Raw genomic sequence first — 18,336 nt, forward strand, 5'->3', positions numbered from 1 at the left:
CCTGAACTTCAGGGCTTGGAAGAAGTATATAGCTCAAAAATAGCCTGAGCATATTCAATGTACTTCACTTGCCTCATAAACACTATGCTTCTAGACATTAGCTGAGTTGCATTTGAATGCAATACTCTGGTAAGCAAAAATACAATACTCTGGTAAGCAAACATATATATATATATATTCTCATATATAGTAATCCCTCAGAGTGATACTAAAACACATCTCCTAGCATAAGCAGAAGGCAGAGCTATTTCCCATGCCAGATTGACTGGATACAGAAGTTTAATGCTGTATTGATGGAGATACTTGGATCTAGGATTTAGTCCAATATATATGAAGATTTTAGCAGGAAAATAAACAGGATAGGGAGCTAGCTAGTTTGTAGAAATGCAATTTAAATTACTCCCAAGTCCACAGCATCTTCTGAATCAGGTTTTGGTATGCGCCAGTATCTACAGAATAAATCTATAGAACAAATTTTTTTTTTTTTCATGTGATGAAGATCAGAAAATGCTGTCTTCATAGAAGCATTCAGGATGGCCAGGGATTTCAAAATGTAGGGAAAAAGCTCAACCTTCCATCAACACCCTATGATAAGGTAGCTCTATACTTGCCATCCACAAGGAGTCCATGTCTAAATGCATCAATCCACTGTACTCTTGTGAGCACAAGCAACAGTTTTCCTTTGTCTACTCGCTTGTTTAAATGCTAGATTATAAAAATTCAAGAAATTCAAGGCTCACACTTGTTTGCTGCTTTCTAATGGAAACCCTTAATTAAGTTGCAATTTTAATTAGTACAGAGCAGTATAGTAATGGACAAGGAACTAAAAGTTCCAGCATGACAAAAGCAGGATGTGTGGAAAATATAAACAACTTGATTCAGTAAGCATGTAAGGGATTGAGGCCTGTTTGTCACCAGATCTCCCCTAAACTTCCCCCTGGAGTGAAACTCAAGAGGCATGCACAGACAAAAGCATGTCAGGACTTGGTGGGGAAGCCAATACAAGAATAGCTGCAGTAGTAACAGCGTTCCACATTCAAGAAGATCTTGGGTTACCAAGATAAATTCAGCTAGGAGACTCACCCTTGTGCATTCTTAACCCCTTCATTGCAGGATGCCTTCATACAGAGCAGTGCAAGGGTTGCAGAGAGCGAATGCTAGGAAACCTTGGGAAGGGCTATTTCTTCTGGCTGACAGCAATAGCTATGCTACCACTTAGATTTAATATTTTCAGAAATTTTTTTAAAAAAAACCCCGTATTTAAGAGGTAGTGTATATTGCTGTGGTTATAAACTCTTTTGCCATTAAACCATACTGATGTGATTAAGACAGCTATTTTCCTCATATATTAAAGCTCATCCCAGTCTCCCCAAATGCAAAGTTGCAATAATAATTTTTAAATGCTTAGTTATAATGCTTCCAGGTTTTTTTAAAGTTTTCACTTCCTTCAGCTAATAAACAGCATGATTTGAGGTAATGGCTTTCTTTTTTAGTTTCCAGATGCTAGACTAGCTGCAGTGCTAACATACAGGCAGCTATGATTTTCTTCTCTTTCGGAATCCTAATATTACAAAAGTACTATTTCAGGGTTTCCAGTTTTACATTAACTGGATCCTCTATTCTTCCCTTTTAGCAATATATTACTGCAAACAATAATGAGGAAAAAAACATTTCCTCACCAACATATGTCATTAAACTTTTATTTTTAAAAGATATTAAATAAGACCTTTTATTAAATGCTTGACTGTGTGTATTTAACTGTTTCACTTGTTGTGCAAGAAGTAGGCTTAGTGTATTGTTTGAAAAAAGCCTTGGAATTTTTTTTTTCCTCTCCTGAAATGATCAGTGAGAAGTAAAGGAAATATTGCAACAAAGCCTACTGATATGATAGTCGGGTTCAAAACATATGAAAAGAATGAAATCCCAGCTATGTTTCTATCAAAACTCAGAGGCTTGCTTCATTCTTGCTCTGCCAGAACTTTGTTCTGTGATCACTGTCAGCATCAATGCCTCATCTGTACCATGGGGATCCGTAAATAGTTCCCTCCAGGACAAAAGAACTATAGGAATAAAGCCATGAATTTTGTGGTAAGTAATCAACACACTTTAAAAGGGGACACGTAAGCATCAAGACAGTAAAACTCACAGTAAGTATGAAGACTTGTGGTCCATTGAGTAGGATACAGAATTAAGAGTCAGGTTTGTGCTGGATAACTTGCAAGAACAGAGAACATCAAAAGCTCCTTTTATCTGAACTTTTGGCTTCTTAGCAAAAGCCTGGGTGTTAGGTGCTTCTTTCTCTTTCCAAACAGCTTTTCTAAGGCTGTGGAGGGAAGAGCCCTGCTAACAGACTGAAACTGGCAACACATACATGAGCTGGGAAGGGCAGCTCAATCCTCGCTGCAGTCAGTCTTTCCTCACTCTGATCCAAGCACTCGGGTTGAATCCCACCCTGAACTCTTCACCTCCTCTCCAGCACACTTCCCCTCTAAATATAAACTGCACTGCTGGCATGATTGCAGCTGGCATTAATCTTTTCAGATGTTTTCCATGTTGTCCTTGGTTTTGTTTACTATGTTAAATCAGGGGAAATTCTGATTAAAGCAGCAAACAGATAGCAAAAGTGTATGTAGTTGAAAAGAAAAAAAAAATAGTTATATAAAAAACCCATAGGAACTAGTGGCTGGGTGTAGGGAGGCAGGAAAAGGGATTCATAGAAAGCAAGTGATCTGATGTAAGCTGAGCTAGTAACACTAATCTTAAACATTAAATATCCTGCAAGTGTTGGAACCTCTTTCATCTTAATTGTAATAGAAACAAAACTGCACACTGCAAACAAACATATTTGCACCAGAGATCTTTGATCTCCGTTAAACATTAACAAACTATTCAGAGTTGAAGTTCCTCCGGTATTCAAGCAGCTAGAGAAAGAACCTGTAAAAGAAAAACTGCAGCCAGCCATTGTGTCCAGCTTGTATCATTGAGTTGAGGTATATAACTTCAGCTCAAGCCTGTGTATACAAGTGTGGGACTACCTAAAAAATAAAAAATTACAAGTGTTTAAGAATTCACAGCAAATTGCAAAACTAGTATGAATAAATGCAGGAAAGTACATTTTATCCTAACAGAGGAACTTTATCTCATTCTATTAGATCTCCAGCTTCACCATGAAAACACAAGTGAAGTGATAACAATAAAAGATAGCTTCTTTCCCTGTTGCAGAGTAGCGAATACTGCCATGGTACGTAGACAAACCAGGTGTGGTAGGACAATCAGACTACTTGTGCATCAATTTTAATTGTTTCATTGCAATGAAAATGGTGAAGGATTTAGTATGAGTTTTGGAGGTAAGGCAGGGTGAACAGGATTCAGAATTCTAAGAAAAAGAAAGGGAATGGAGGGAAGACATGTTAAAACTAAAAAAAAAAAAAAAAAAAAAAAATAAAATAAAATAAACCAAACAGAAAACCCCACCATGCAAAAAGATGCCAATATTAGCTGAACAGCAGACAGAAAAAAAAAAGAAAGCTGAAAAATACCAAAGCCTCATTTTCCCAATACTACTTGCTGTTGTTAACTGCAGCCTTTAAAAGAGAGCAAGGCTCTATACTTGAAAGGAAGTTTAAGAGACAATGCACTTGCAATGATCTCCCCTGCACATTACAGTTTCTCCCGTATCAGTGTGGCCAAGCTGGATGGCAGATGAATAAAGAGACATAATCAGGTACATACATGCTCTACATGCATTTAACTAGCACACAGTGGCCTGCTGGGCTTTTCTCCATGACTACCAATAAATAAGCTTTCCCACTAATGTGTTACACAATTTTCTTGCATCTACCCCTTATCTTAATATTGCATGCCATTTAATTCACCTAAACACTTGCATAAACATATGGGGCAGGAGGGGCTTTTGCTGTTTGATGAAACAGTCAATGTAGAGTGTAAAATGTTTGGGCAGAAGCTAGTGTACAAAATAATAAAAAGAATATGACAGTTTTGTATTTAAATAGGTCTCTAAATACTACACTTCAGGAGACAAACTGATTCCCTTCAATTGTCAGTCTAATTTATACCCTCTATAGTGCATTGTGCAATGAACAGTTGCTCATAAAGCATTTTTCTTGCTGGAAAGCACTGGATATTCGTTGCCTTCTGGGTACTATGACGCAAACAGCCAGATTCAGAGGATCCCAGCTCTCTCTTGTGTTTCTATGATATATCCTTAGCTAGCAGGGATAAAATAATTCAGAGACTAATGCACTATTAACTGTCCTGCCAGACAACTAGTACTTCACCAGTAATTTCAGTTAAGTACTTTACAAGGGCCAGAGATAAACCTCAGCCTCCCAGCATTTCCCTCTGCACAAGGTTACTCCCTTACTGCAGCAGGACCCGTAAAAGAAAACTGTCTGCACCTCGCCCACTTCATTGCAAACACCTATGTTTCAGTGTAAATGCAGCACTGCCACTGGAAATTTAAGCTAACAGACCAGAGGATGCCTGGAAGTCTAGGGGCACACACTGCTTCTTCAAACCCTGCTGAAGGGGGAGTGCCTTTGACAGAGTATGGGGCAAGAACAGCTGCAGCTTCTGCAGCTTCAGGACAGCCGCAAACTTTTCTGCTCTGTTTTCTGTTCTATGTCATCCAGGGTTGCAAACGAGCACCAACAAGAATTCCTAATTTGCCTCTAATCACATACAGGCAAAGGTATCTCAGCTCAATAAATCAAGATTACTGACTCATGCACTACCTTACAAGTACTCCTTTTTGTGCTTATGGAGGGAGTGAAGGTGCAAGACTGCTAATACACATAAGCAATTAGTTCTTCTTAACGAAGCAAGAAAGGAACTGAAATGGAGCAGAAACCAAAAATCATTTCCTATGAAAAAAAAACCAAAATCATGAAGATCAAGCTAGACCTTGCATATTATGTACATCATACAACTGGGGAATTTTAGGTAGAATTCTTGATAATTATTGCTGGTGGCAGAAGTTTGATTAGCACTGCTCAGAGCTGGCAGGGTTCCTGCACTGAGGGCAGATTTCCGTGGACTGAAAAGCACAGCACTAAACACTCCAAGTGTACTGTGACGGGGTGGAAGGGCTCTGTGTAATTATACTTCTTGCCAATCTACAAAAACAACAGCCACCCGCCACTCCAGCTCCAATATAAAATCTGGCAGAAGGGGACTAGACGTTCACACTAATCAGCTGGCCTTCTGTTTCTAATGACACATGCTTGTAAACAAACAAACAAAAAGTACATTGGGTTTTCAGACTATGCCAAGAAGAGAAAGGAGACTTTTTATGCATTGGCTAAAATCTTAATATGCAAACCATCAGTCAAACCCTAATTGCCCAAATTACTAAAAATGCCTTGCAAAATTACAGCAAACACTCTACCCAATGGCTAACATGGAGATCTTAAATTGTAATTCAACAATGACTCTGCTATGACATTAACATAGGAGACTTCAGAAAAATGAAAAATTAGATCATTCCAGAGGGTGGACAGGAAAACGCACAGCTTTCTTGCGTTGCCTACACGTTTGCAATGAAAACCACACAAAATTTGCCTGAGTTCAGGTTTCATTGCAAACATGAAACTTAGCTCAAGGGAAAAATTTGCTGATGTTTGCACAACTATTCAGTCAACTGGGGCCCAGCCTCAAGCAGAGCTTTGTGATCTGAAGAGCCATGAGAAATGTGCAGTTTCACATCAAAACTAGGTGAAGTGGGGAAAAATTTGACAGTTTCATTTTGAACTGTGAAGGCATTTTAAATGAAACTTCAGAGGCAAATGCAATAACACCGATTGAAAGAGCACAAGTAAAAGCTGAGAATAATACACTGTAAAATAATAATAATAAAAGGCTTAATCTTGTTCGAACAAGCCCTGCCAGAGTAAAATCTGTTCTCACCATCACAGCACACCTCAGGTACGGGGGGCACTCTTAGTTCTGTGTTGTAGGTGGGAAATCGAGGCAGAGTGGTTACACGTGAGCAAGAAAGCTTGAATGTGAACTCAATTTCCCACATAAACATCCCTCCTCTCACTCAGATTTACTTCTGCATGCAAAGCCAATCGCGTGCACATGCCTGCTTTAAGTGGTCCATTAAGCCAAACAGAGTCCCTCCAGTCTCACTTTGCACATACTCCGCGCATATCATTCAGGTAGGCTCCATGTGCAGGTACCCACTTCCTTACATCTTCCTGTCAACATCTGGTGCCATCTATTTTCATGCAGTACTTTCTAAAGCAGTTTGCATTCGCGTTCTGCTTCTGCCGTATTGAGTCATTTCGGGGTTTCACTTTGCTGCAGTTTAATTCAGCCTGCCAGGGACCTTTAATGATAGAAACACTAATGGGCAATCAGAGTGGCCTAAAAAATAGTTGGCAATCCCATAACTGCCCCAAAATTGTATGTTGCTGTATTGAGCATGCCCCTTTGTATAGAATCACTAAAACACACTCCTACTCTCTGCATGACCAGAGGCTTTCCCTTAAGTGAAGAGAATAATAACAGTAAAATATATCTTGTTATGTCAAAATAGAATTTTACATTGAGATAAGTAACAGAGAGTAAGCACGGCTTATTTTTATCTCAGTATGCAAAATTACAGTCAGACGTATAAACTGTCATCACACTGCTGGAGAGGAGGTGAAGAATAGAAGAGGATTTTTTTGGCAGAGGGAAAGGAGTGATTTTCTGCTTTGCTTTGGTTTTACAGTGGGCTAGTTATCTCAAGATCAATATTCTTACACGACAAAGAAAAAGCTAAAATAAATTCCCCATTTTATCATGAAAATATAGCTTCTATCCTCCACCATATGAAGATAATGGTGGAAATATTAACAGTCACCATCCTTTGAGAGTAATTTATTCCTGGAATAGAACAGCCTCTGCCAGCAAGATTACATTCAAAAGTGAAAAACATTAGAAAATCCCAATGACAAGGACTGTTTAGCAAATTACACAGCTAAGAAATGTTTTCTGACTCATTTTGGTCCCCAAGTTAAAAACATGTTAGAAGACCAAGTTCCCCAAATGGAAAGATCACTTGGCCCAGATTATAAAAATACATGAGTTGCTTCTGATGGTATTGCAAGGTCTAAACCACATAGGAACAGAAACATTGTTTTTCAGAAGCATTTTGGAAAACCACAGTAATAGCCACATTGAAGCTCAAAACGTCTGAGGTAGCACCAGCTCAAAGTGGGACACCTCCACACAGCCCAGCTTCAGAGAGTTACACCCAAGAACCAGCGTAGCTGCACCTGTACAATTAGGCAGGTCCTGCGTGATCCTCTACAGCACCGCACCGATCCAGCTATGCATTTTCCATTTCCAGCACCATCTCTGCTAACTGAGGCATCTTTTTGCCACCCTCTTTTGCATAGTATAGACATGTGCTTTGCACTCAGAAGTATAAAACAGCTCCAAAACCAGACAGATCTTGGAGTCACTTGGGCCTTGCAACTTTAAAGGATGCCTGAATTCCATTTAAAACCCAAACCAGGGTCACCGCCTGTCCTGATTCACTTTTCTATTGTATCACCCCAACAACAGCTGGTAGATGTGCTCTGTGCATCTCGTCTCTTGGCACCTAGTGGATAACTTACTCTCCTTATACAAGGAATTGCTCTAATTCTTCCCTCTTCTTTATTCTATGTGAGATGTTAGGTGAGCCTCACAGATACCATCTGAATTGACCAGGATGTTACTAATACTCATAGAGCAGAGATCCCGGTTCTTAAATTAAACAAAGTCTCAGAGTGACCTACTGTAATCCCATTTAGATCACACTTTGAATTAAAGGCATGTGATTTTGTCAATTGTGGTACCAAGTAAAGGGGCACTGTCGGCAGTCACTGCTTTTCTAAACTGTTTCAATAAATCTGCAGAGTGTTTCCTTAAACTTCTAAGCATCTCAACACCTCTGCTCAGTTTTATTCACAGCATGTTATAGAGGCAATCAAAAATAAATAACTCTTCCTTGAGATGATGGACACTTGGCAATGCCACCTAGAGTTTCTCAAGGCAAATTCAAGAGCAGACAGGCTGCACAGACTATTTGAGAGTCGTAAGATGGAGACAAATGTAAATAGCCCAAAGGGAGCCAAAGCCTTAACACAGAGAGCGCATCCAAATTTTAATGAACTAGAGTTTAATCAGCAAATCTTGGAGATTCAGGATTCACCCAATAAATCCAGACTCCAGCCCCCACTGACCAGACATTTCAAAAGGCTTTAGGAAAGTCTTCCTGGGGGAGCCTGGGCATCTTTTTTTCCCCTCTTTTTTTTTTTTTTTTGTAGGGAATAAGTAAATCACAAGCACTGTTGGCCAGAGTCACATGTGTTTTACATACATAAATGATCATAAGAAAGAAAACACAGAGGGTCATTTTGCATTATTGTAATTGCAGTTGATAGACTCCAGAAGTACAGGATGCATGATATGTCAAAAAAAAAAGATTAATATGCAAGCTTAAAATACATACTTGGTGTAATCTTCATAATATGTACTCTCAGTCTCTCCGAGAGCTACAGGCCATCAGCCAAGATCTACACCACAACTCTTTTGGCAGCAAACAGGTAAGAAAAAAAAAAAAAAAAAAAAACCCTTCAAAATCCATCATCATAATTACTTTTTTTTTTTTAAAGAATGCCTTCAAGGTACATTGGAAATGGCTCTAAGCCATCCATCTGCCACAGCTAAGTCACCTTGCAGCCTTGACCACTGTTTCAATAACACAAAGCATCTAGAACGAGCATCTCTTCTGCCATGTTGAGCAGGCATGAACCTGACTTCACCTCATAAAAGGTTCTGTCTTCACCCTCTCACTTACTCCTTACCACAATACCAAGTAATTCTACTTATAATGCAGCGGGAAGTGTCAAGAGAGACTGTCAAGGGTAGTGTACCACAGAGCTGACCCACCACAATTTTACATACATTTAATAAAACAATTATCTTCAAGGTTCTTCGTTTTCTCAAAATAGAAGACTAGAGCCAGCAAGAGACCATTAATGAGAAACAGCACAATGAATAAGGGGGGGGAAATGCAGTTATTGGTGAGAAAGCAGATTGTAGGTTTGCTGCTGCCAAGGTGGGGGGGGGGGCAGGAGAGGTCGGAAAGTTGAGGGGCTTCTTTTTGTTATTATTTATATGAACTCTAAGTGAGAAAACATTGTTTGTTGTTATTTTGAATAGCCCACTGGCAACATATCAAGTTGCTGGTAAATGTTTCAAAATCCATTTGAACACAGTAAAGCAGATGTAAATTTAGCATTTTGTTGTTTCAATCCTGCAAGTCATTTTTGTTTTCAATGTCTCTCCACTGTTCAGGTCTGCATTTGTAGCCCTATCCATCTGCTTTGCTTTGAAACAAAACAAAACAAAAAAATTCCATTTTTGGAGAATGGGCAATCAAAACTTCGGAGCTCTGATCTTGTAAAGAATCACATAGTCACCTCCATTGAAACAAAAATTTTCAGTATTGCCTCAATCACATCCATGAGTGAAATGCAAAGGGACAGACTGTGCCCTCACATTCAAGAACTGAATTGAAGGACAAGTAGAAGGGTTTTACCAAAGCAAGTCCTCTCCGTGCCACCCTAATAGGAAGAGGGTCTGGTATTATAGAAAGCCTCATAGCCTGTTCCAGCTGTAAATCCCTGTTGTCAAGATTTCCAGCAGAAAGCACAAGAATTGGGTTCAGCCCCTGGTAGCCACAGAAGTCAGGGTCATTCAGCCACCTGTCATAAATGGAGTCCTGTCAGCATCTTGATGATATCAGGTTCAAATAAACAAGTTCCACACAAGCATGTTATTACCTTGATCGTTTACAGCTTTCCTAAGCACGGGCAATTTAGGAATATTCCATGTAGTGTTTTCACACATATAACCCATAGGTTATTCATAAAAAGCAAACCACGTTTCTGCAAGAGTGCATCATTTTTCATGTTTGCCAGAAGAACAGAGGGGAAATTTGTCTCAAGTTCCCTTTCTTTTGGCCTCCAATACCTATAGCTCTGCCCTTACTATCCCAAAGGCTCTCCTGCTCCCAATTTTCCACTGCAATCTCAGTGTACAGGTATTGGGAAAGAGGAAATCAGATGCAGGATTTGTTTTCAATTACTGCTGATGAGTTGAGATTCAGAGATGCACAAAAACTACATTACTATATTTTATGTTCTGTAAGAACAAATGCAGTCCATGTTTGACAGGAGCAGCCAGGTAGCAGCAATCACAGCCCACAGCAGAGGCACACATCACCACCTCCAGCTGTGACACAAGAAGCTGACAAACTCAGTAAATCTGCACCTTCACAGAGAATTAATTACAGAGGAGGCAGAGATTTACCAAAATGGTTTTAATACTGTAAGGCTAGCAACAAACACAATGGCATGGCATACTTTTTGCAACATGAAAGTGGCTGAGTGCCATCCTTATGACACTTCAGGATCTTTCTAAGACAGGATAGGAAAGGTAGGCTTTCCACTCCAGCAAAAGATTTGAATATAAGTAGCTGTGTAGTTTCTTAGTCTTTAGTTTAGCTGTGGGCAACATTTGAAATTAAAGGATCAGAACTATAAGTCTGGATGTCACAATAAAGTGTTCATCAGTAAACGGCAACCTGACTGATCTGACAGACTAGCCTGGTAACTATGGCAAAGCAAGCAATGAAATCTCTCTGCAGATTATTCGCAGAACTGGCTGCATGCAACTCCTTTCAATGGTGTCTGTATATGTTTATGTGCATGTATATATATCATTATAGATATAAAATCACTAATCTACACATTTATCAACTTTATTCTCAGCTACAAGAATTCAGTGAGTGGTGACGCATGTTAGATAAACCACCAGCAGTGCAGAGAAAAGTAACTGAAGTTTAAATAAAGTGAAGAACTTGCTCAGACTTTTCATTATACTTCTCCAAATTTGGAGATAATTATTCCCACCAAGAGAAGGATTGGTTTTTTTCACTCTCCCTTTAATAAACAGAAAAGCCTAGATGACAGATTGCGTTGAATTATTTTTATAAATACTGAAATATCTTTATCCATGCTCTGAACCTACAGTCTGTGAACTGTGCAGCCCCAGAATTGTTCCAGCTTGCCAAATTCTGGGGTGCAAGTTGTAACACTGGTGCACTGAAGCTGTGCTGCCGTACACTACAGTGAGAGCAGGGACAGCTTTAGTTCTGGCTGCGTCCTGTGTCGCACCACATCAACATCCACTCACAACTATTGCTATTATTGAAATGTAAAAAGTTTGCAAAGCACCACTTAAATCCTTCAGTACTGCAGATGCACAGTCATAGAAGCTCCAGTCTTCTACGTTCATTCTGAAGACTTTTAAAGAATTTATGTTTGTCTGTTTCTTAGCTTCAGATACTGCCTCTACCCTTCTAATTCTCCTGTATCAATTATAATAGCTTTCTGAACTACAAGTGAACAAACTGGTAAGTACTGGACCAAAAATACAGCACAGGAATAGTCCCACAGAGATCAATGGAACTATCCAAATGCATTGAGTTTAACAAGAATGATGCCATATGAATCTGTCTTCACATTGATCAACTAAGTCTCAAAAGGTCTTGAAGAAAACATTTCATTTTCACAGAAAATACCCTGAATGCTTTCCTTTTCTGGGAGGGGAGGAGATGAGGGAGGAGGACAAAGGGAAGAGTGATAGCGCCTATATGAGGAGATGCTTTTTGTTTTATTCCGCTGAACATCCAGGATCCTCAGTTGGAGCTTAAAATGTACCCATGACTTGGATTTGTTTTTTCCAAATAGTTATTAATTGTTCCTGACTATTGGAATCTACAGATAATTAAATAATAAATTTATTGTTTTTATTAACGCGGCCTCAGATACAAGTCCAATTCCTCACTGTGCCATAAAAGCCACATACAGAATAAACAAAACTCACCAACTCTAATCAGCAGTTTGGTAATCTCATTTTGCGTAAGCTATTTGCAATACAGTCAGGTACATCTCAATCTGCTGATCTCCATTTAGATTTCAAGAGTACTTCGCATCAAGTACCTACTGAAAAAGTTACAAAACTGTTTTTCTCTTCCAGTTCAATATTAGATGCACATATCAGCTATTTACTTCTGCACGGGTATAACTAGAAATACATTGCCAGGTTATTTCCCCATGTCACAGAGGTGTACACAAACCGGAACTAGTTTCTGGTACATCTGCCAAAGGGTCAGAATGACACAAATCTCTAAAAGCAGAAAACATGTGCTGTGTATTTAAGATCTTGCTCAGCTGTATTTATTATTGCTAGATTCCAGCCCCTTTGTGTGTTTCATTGTGAAATATAAGATGCCTACATAGGTCTAATCACTCAGTCCAGCAAGTATGCAAAATTCAGAGGAAGGCAATAAAGGCTGATATTAGAGAATGACAATAGCATAAGAACCACAGGGAACTTCTCCCTGAATTTCAAGACCTCTTAGCAACTGTGCTAGGACTGAAGATGAAAATGAACCTTTGAAGAGCAGACTTTTAAACATTTGCTCAGGCTTTACAGCCATAACCTCTTCCACTCATTTCAGAAGCATCTAAAAAACTCCATCCAAAAAACACTACTCTGCTTGAAGAGAGGTATCCAAGTCTCATCCACAGAGATTTCATGTACATGCTTGAGAAGAAAAAAAAATAAGATTTCTTACACGTTGAAGGCAATAAGCGTAGAAGGAACAAAGAGTAGAGAGATCTGAGTCACTGGAAAAGGCCATTCACTGAGGCTTCAGCAAATCATGACACAGGCAGCCACAGCCTGTGGTTTCCAAGCAGTTCAAGCAGGAACTCTGTGTAGGAGCAACACCTTCCTGATGCAGAAGCTGCGGTACAATTCTAATCTCCAGCATTAGGAATCAACACTCCTCCAGCCATGCTAGGACTCCAGTAGATCTGAGTGTGCTTTGCAGAAGCTTTGGGCTCTGTTGTCTTGCACTTTTCAAATGCTCCTGGTTCCCTAATGACGGTATGGCTCTTGTGCCTTTCATCACGTAAGAAATACACTGCTCACAGTGTCAGGCAAATGGGTCATCCCTGACGCGGAGTTTCTTGTTGTTCTTCATGGAAATTTTGTACAGTAGCAAATCTTAATATATCCGTTCTAGAAAAAGATGCAAGGCCATGATTCTCTTGCTGCTTCGGTATTTACAATTGCTTATGATGCCTAAGGGTCTGGTCCTCTAACACATTTGTCTGACCCTTACTGTCCTCTAGAAGTCATCAGCTCTGATGGCTTTTGTGGGGCGAAAGCTGTAGTGCAGTTTGTGACTGTTTGCAAATATCATTTCTCATCACCAGTATTACACACCATGTGGTTTTGCTCAGTGCAAGGCAGGAGACAGCACACAGCTTCAGGTTGCATTGAGTGCACAGCCTCTTCCGTAGCGCTTCCTACACCACCAGTGCACTCCAAAGCATACAGTTTCCTGCCACAAAAATTTCTTTTCTCCAACTTGGAACAGACAGGAGCAGACATACTTCAACTTCGGGGTCAGAAGACTATCTGAAGGGATGAGGAAAGCCTAACCATGGTTTCCTGCAGCTGTTGTTGCAAGAATAGACTCGACTCAAAATCAGCATGGTAGCTATCTTTTTCTTCTGAGGTTTAGTGATAGGAGCTTTCTCATGTAACATTTTCAGACTCTTGCACCAGGCGTATCAGGCATCTTTGCTATTTCATCAACATCAGGACAAAAAGTTTCCTATGCAGACCTGTTCTACCAGCTCGAAAATATGAATTTCTTTGCTCATCCAAACTCATTAAACTAGCTAAATGTTGGCATTGCCTTAGAAAAAACCCTACAATTATTAGGCAGTCACAAGATAAATGAGCATTGAGTTTGCACAAATCTGCCTGTATTCTGAAAAGAAAAAAAAAAAAAAAAAAAAAAAAAAAAGACACTGTGGATTCCAGTGTAAGGCTAGGAGGATCCAGTGACATGTAGCTTGCAGGCTAAGAATACACATACTAAGCTACAAACTATTATTTTATTGGCCCATACAGTTTTGTCTTTCTTCTAGATGTAGAGAGCTCAGAAGTAAGGTAGGGGAGAAAAGATGTAGTGCATCAGAAAACAGTAAAATATCCTTCCTTCTTCCTATAAATCTGCAGATATTTAAAAGACCAAGAGATTAGGAGGTCAGTGTCCCTAAAAACAATATGGGAGAGTCCATGAAGGAGCAACTGTATTCCAGCAAACTGCCTCTCACAGCACATATACCACCACAAACACAAGCTTTCAGTACAAATCCTTTTCCATCCAGCACTTTATGCTTTTATGAGTTGGAACATCACAGCAAATCGTACTAATGATTTGGTATGGCAAATCTGTCTTTATCCTGAATACAAAGTTTTGCTGAAATAAGTGACAGATACTTGCTACTATAACTATGGCTACTATAACTAGGCTACTTTTTTTCTGCACGGATAGAAAGTGTATGGAATGTGGCAGAAGCTCAAGAAACCTAGTTTGGTTTGTGACAGATTCAGATGCTTTACTTGGAGTCCATTTGAATGGATCATATAGCATTCTCCAGTTCTTTTCATCTTGATATTTTATGCCTCTTCATTTTAAGACAGGACCAGCATATATGCACTGTTTTCTTCTGCATCTAACCATTCCATCATCCCTCTACATTTTTCTGGAAACAGTATTGCAGTGAAGACTGGCCTTGGCATCTGTTAAGCTCCACGTCCACCAATAAATGCCACATACTGGATTGCATCCCATTTTTATTCAGATCAGCATCAGGCCTCCACACAGATGTTATCCTAGATGGCTGCCACAAATACGTGCTTAGCAAAGGTCTAATGTATACAGAATGAGAGCACAGTGGTCAGAAAATCCTTCAAATTAAATCCGTTTGGCCCAGGTCAAGAATTAAATATTTGTGACAATTCTCAGTCTATTTTTCATGCCAAGTTTAAACAGGAATACAATTGGCTTGACATATTAACTTTATAAAGTGGCAAGACATAAGTGACAAAGTAAACAAGTATTTGTGGGTACAGATATTTTTCCCAGGTTAACTCCTAAGGCAAGTGACATTATTTTATAAGCAATTTAAAAAGAAACAAATTCCTTTTTGATCCACTTGGTAGTGAAAGAAAGTATTCTATTAACACGTTGCTTCTTTGTTTTCCTGTACGTAATGTCATTGATTTTCTCAACTGAAAACATGGTGCCAATGGGCACAGCTCCTGGACCTGGCCAGTGAGCCAGCATACATGAAAGGCATCAGCTGTAACTTGTGTAAAATAGTAGCTTATGTCTGAACTGAAATGCACACAAAGCAGTGATTTCTTTCTGGAGTTTGGTTGTGCAATAGCACTACTACTCAAAAAGTATGGGCAACTGGTTATAAGAATAACAGTAAAATTAGCCTGCAGAAGCCTTCAAAGGTCATTCAGGTTATTCCTTTGCCCCAGGGCAAGATGAACTCTACCTGTATCTTTCCTGCCTGATGGTTATCTAACTATTGGGATTCCCATCACTGGAGGTCCTTTATACAGCTTCCCTAAGCATTTTTTACCAGTGCTTTACCATGTCCCTCTACCAACTGACTTGAGCCTTTCTTGTGCTTTTTATGCCCATTAACTTCCTTGCCTTACCATCAGGGACATGGTTATCAGATCGATCCCTTCCTCTTTGCAGCTGCTTGGTATATACTTCAAAACTATGATTTCTTCTGTCATGTAGGTTAAGAAAGTCTGATTTCAGCCTTTTCCATGCAGGTCTCTTAATCCCTTACCTTCTTTTTTAGTTCTTCTCCCAACTGATCTATACCTGAATCCAAAACTGGAACCCAAGAGGGTAATGTGAGATCAGAAAGCTCATTTTATGCAGCTTGCAAAGCTGTGTCTTTTTATACTTTTCTATAGCACCTGCTTTTTTTTTTCCCATCCTCTTTGTAATCACACAACAACATTGGTGCCTGTGCAGCTGCTTAGCCAATAACAGCACCAGGTTCTTTTCTACTAAGCAGCTACCAACATTACCCTCTGTCCCGCCCCTGCACTGTTGCCTGTTCAAGTCATTCCTCCTTTGCACTTATATTGAACTACAGCCTCTCTCTTCAGACAGTTTCTTTAATTTATCTTCAAATTTTAGTCATTGCTCAGCAGGTTCAAGTTTGGTTGTTACCTACAAACTTAAAATGCATCATCCAGATTGCATAAATTTGCAACAAAACCAAGTTCCAGAGACATCTCCGCAGACGCCCTCTCAGGGGCATGCTATGATGACAGAGGATCTTTGATAATATCCTCCTTCTAATTAGTTTGTCAATGTCTGGAAGAATAATCTTTGTTCTCTTTCCCTCAATTCCTTATGAGTATGTTAATTAAACCAGAGTCAGAACTCCAGCAGATTCAAGGTATAAAACATTTTAAGTTGGTTTTAGCCTTCCCTCCCATAGCCACCACCCAAGGAGTAAACAAAGCTTATGAAATTGTCACCAGAAGTAGCATGAACTTGAGCTGGTGGTTACACTTTCAGCAACAATACGGCACAAGTCATCTTAAGCTATCTCCGCCCTTGGCCTCTCATTCACACCTTCATACTGCTTAGCGCTAACTGTGCGCATCACACTTGGCTGTAGCAAACAGTATCTGAAAACCAAACCACCCAGATGCCTGTGCAAGCACAGGGAATAGGCAATATTATGGTTATTACTGCTGATGCTGCAAAAAATACTTCCTACATTACACCAATACTTTATCAACCAACCAGAAAGTCAAACCTAAACTTCTGAGACTGAATTTCTCTAGTGATCTAGCTCAGTTACAGATTTCAAAGAGAAATTCAGAGTTGCTTAAGCTGTACAAAGGTATTAATTTTGTCAAGAGCCAAGCAAGCTAAAAGTGGAAGCATTTGTGGTACGCATCACCATCTGCATGCTGGCAATTACTGACCTAAGACTCACAAGAACACAGCTGCAAGTAAATTCACAAGTTTTCTTTATACATGCTGGTGAAGAACTATGCACAATGCAGGTTGCAACTAGTGGGCCATGCTGAAGCACTACGGATGTTAGTGTCTTCAACCAACATAGCTAGATCCTAGATCCTAAAAAGGTCAACCTGTTTACAGTCATAACTATTCTCATGGATCTGATCTCAAACCAAGATAGCAGCTTCATGTATTACTTAAATTTCAAAAGAAAGTTGGAATCCAAAATTCACAAAGCACAAACTCCTCCTCCCTAGGATAACAGATGGTGGGTCTCTGCAATATGAGATCAGTAAGGTTGCCATACACGCTTCAGAACATGCACATCCTTCCACATACCTTATACTCATAGAGCACAGCTTACCTGCATGTACACAGGATTCAATCCAGAACAGCATCTTCACACACACTCAACACAAGCATGTTCCCTTTGTTAATGGAACAACTCACACAATTGAATTTAAAATCAATGCCAGAAAAAGGATGACAGTACTTATTTCTTGTTAACGCAACTGTCCCCCGTCATTGGATAATACTGTAGATTTTTAAACATGCTGTTACATCTAGCAGCAGTGACAGAAACATTCATTTGCCCTCTGCTATTTTAGACATGACAGCAACTATTTTTTAATCAAGTTTCCATTCATAATTGGGCTTCCAACATGTGAATTCAATGTTCTCTATTTGATTATTTTAATGGTCTCTTGTATAAACCAGCCAAGGCTATTATTACTTTTATTTCTGTGTGTGAAAAAGGCAAAGACTCATGAAATAGTTTACATTCCTAGAGCCTGTTGCCTTTGGGCAGGAGTGCTCTGGATCATCAACACTGGCAACAATAGACAGTACCGTAAAAATAGCGCATACACACACAGCACAACAGACTAGCTAGCCATCTTAGGACAAGAGAAATGCATCTCACTCCTATGACCTCAGTAATAGTTGCCTGTGCCAGTTTAAATCTCCAGCAGAGGAATTCAAATGAATGTTGATAACTAGCTAAATAGACTCTACCTTAAGTAATGGAATGAAATCTTATTATTATTGCCAGTTCTCTCTCTAATAAAGATAGAAGGTCTTTTTAGTAACATACGGAAAATCATTATAGGCACAGTCCAAAAGTAATTGCCAGTGGGCAGTGTGCTGTCGACTCCTTTCAGTTTGTTGCTTCATCACTTCACCCATGACCTAGAGGAATAATTTCTCCTTCCGCAACATAGCAGCAGTTTAGTTTCCATGCTCATTAATGTCTGGTGCCTCTTACAATTACAGTTCTCAGCAAATCCAAGAGCTATAAAACATCTTAATGTCTGTGAAATTCAATGTCTACCATG

This window comes from Chlamydotis macqueenii, chromosome 3 (genome assembly GCF_036417535.1).
Source record: "Chlamydotis macqueenii isolate bChlMac1 chromosome 3, bChlMac1.mat, whole genome shotgun sequence".
In the NCBI taxonomy this organism is placed as follows: Eukaryota; Metazoa; Chordata; class Aves; order Otidiformes; family Otididae; genus Chlamydotis; species Chlamydotis macqueenii.